The sequence below is a fragment of the Mastomys coucha genome, unplaced genomic scaffold, assembly GCF_008632895.1.
Source record: "Mastomys coucha isolate ucsf_1 unplaced genomic scaffold, UCSF_Mcou_1 pScaffold23, whole genome shotgun sequence".
NCBI classification, from domain to species: Eukaryota; Metazoa; Chordata; class Mammalia; order Rodentia; family Muridae; genus Mastomys; species Mastomys coucha.
The window spans coordinates 17339103-17341562 of NW_022196906.1; the positions used below are offsets into that span (position 1 = coordinate 17339103).

The window sequence follows — 2460 nt, forward strand, 5'->3', positions numbered from 1 at the left end:
TCATCCCCAACACACTCCCACCCTCAATGGTGTCTCCCAGAGAGTGCAAAGACACAGAGGAAGAACAAAGCATGCCTCCTCGGGTAACTTAGGAATTAGAAAGAGGATTGTGACACAGACCTGACCAATCAAGGTGTGGCTGACTGTCTAGTTTTAACACTCAGAGTTGCTATTACACTCAAAAGAAGAAGGTATAAATGCAGAATAGCTCAAATTCTTTAAGGGAAAAAAAAAATAAAAACCAAGGCTTCTGAGGAGCCTATATACAAGCTACTATATTGAATAAGCCATATCCAGCCTTTCATTTCACCTGCTAGTCTAGCTATAAAATTTCTTCAATTTTTTTTCTCTGGGTGGAGAACTGGTTTTGTCCTGAGCTTTCATATTCTCTTTCATCTGGACCCTGGTACTAAGGAAAGAAAGTTTAGGAAATGAATGATCACAGATGAGACCTTGCTACGAGTTCATTGGCTACAAGAAAAGCAAGATACTTTCAAAAGAATAGGACCTAGAACTGTTCTGGTCTAACATAAAGTTATTGGCTGAGCCCATCCATGTGCCAGTCAAGGATTCTGGCACTCCTTGAGTCAAGTTTCTTTGACACTTTTGTAGGTATTTACAGTATGCTTTTCTTCAGGGTGTGATCTCCAGATATTAGCCCACAAAAGACTAAGATCCCATCAAGCCCTTAGTGTATGTAAACACCTTCCAAGGCAAGGCAGGGGATGAGAGCAAGATGCAGGGAGTCTGGAGACTGTGATGTCTTCATCATTAAAGGGGTTTTTCGGCATTATGATTAGCTTAATGTAACCACACAATGCTTGCCCACTGTCAGAGCCAGAAGTCCCTGGATTAAGATCTTTGGATTAGAAGCTGCACAACACAGCATAGTGGGGAGGTTTTGGTATGAACAGGATTCGTATTCACATCTTGCCAACGAATCGGGGGAGGATCACCCCAGTGTCCAGGTCTCATGAGCCCCTCTTCTATTCGTTCACTCATTGCCTGTGCTCTCAGCAGCATCTGGTGGGGCAGGAGTCATGCATTAAGCATATTCTTGAAGACAAGAATGCACCCTTCAAACATTGTAGTTACGTTTTGACGAAGAATGGAAAAAGGTGTCCTAGTGCTGTCTTTCTGTGCCGAATATGCTCAAAGGAATGCCCTAGCACTTCATGCTCAAATGAAGAAGAGCAACCCTGGCCCTATGGGTGAAACCCTCTTGTGTCAGTTAAGCTCATATGCTAAAACAGAACTGGGCTCGCAGACCCCGGAAAGTACCCATAGTGAAGCCCACAGGATACTGAATGAAGACAGCTGGAGTGATGGGGACCAGGAACCCATTACTGTGGATCAGACATGGAGAGGCGACCCTGACAGTGAAGCCGATAACATAATCAGAGAGTGGAACACGAAGCTTTAGGCAGTAGTCTCCTGACTGGCCCCAAGAGACTTTTGGCCAAAGAGAGAGAGAGAATTTAAAGAGACTAAAATGTCTTAGGCGATGCCATCAACGCTATGGAGTAGAAGCCTTACTACACAGGCAGCTGAAGGAACGCAGAATGCTGGCCACAGATGGGGCAGTTCAACAGGCTCATACCACTTGTTCCAGTCAGGGGTGCTTAGCCTCTGTGGATGATGCTCGTTGCTCCAATCAGTCTCTTCCGATGAGCAGACACTGCCTTACCCATATTGGCCAGGATACCAATCAGGTCCTCTTCAAATGCTACCAGGGATCCGAAGAGGTACCCTGCAACAAACCAGTTCCTGTAAGCCTGTCTGAGGATCCCTGCTGCCCACTGCATTTCCAGTTGCCTCCTCAGACGTATAAGCCCGAGCAGGACTTGGATGTTGTGGGTGATGGCATGCCATGTCCTCCATCGCCGTTGCTATTTGATCCTTCACTAACTCTTGAAGATCATTCAGTCACAGAAATGGCTAGAGGCCCAAGGGCAGATGCAGGTGGCTGGGGTTGGGTGCAGATCCCAGGGACCTAGAGAAGGCCTGTGCACCATCCCCTCAGCGTGGACTGGCTACTGCAAATGGAAAGCCAGAACCCACTTCTATTAGTTGGCAGTTCATTCTGGGAAGTGTTTGCCTTTGGATTTGAACTTTCCATTCTTCAGACAAGTGGATCTCTGATCATCTCTCCCTGAAAAAGGACAAGTCAGACCACATTGTTTCCTTCAGGGCTTTAGAGTGCTATAGACAAACATAATCCAAGTTAGTGCGGAATGGATATTTAGCATTTAAGTTTTGGGATTTTTTTTTTTTTTTTTTTGCAAGGAAGAGCGTGAGGTGATCCCTGCCTTTGGGAAGCGATGCATATTGAAGACTGCCTGGGAAAGAGACATTTCTGTAATGGGACTTCCTAAGCCATGGACAGAAATCAACATGGATGTCTAGGTGGGGCTGTGGTCAAGAATGGTGCTCTTCAGGTGTTGGCTCTGAGTGTCTGGC

The 2460-nt window shown here is 46.0% G+C and overlaps 1 pseudogene; it reads left to right on the top strand.

The window, feature by feature from the left end:
- The first annotated feature begins 906 nt into the window (after window positions 1-906).
- Window positions 907-2110, top strand: LOC116072756 (annotated as a pseudogene).
- Window positions 2111-2460: the final 350 nt, after the last annotated feature.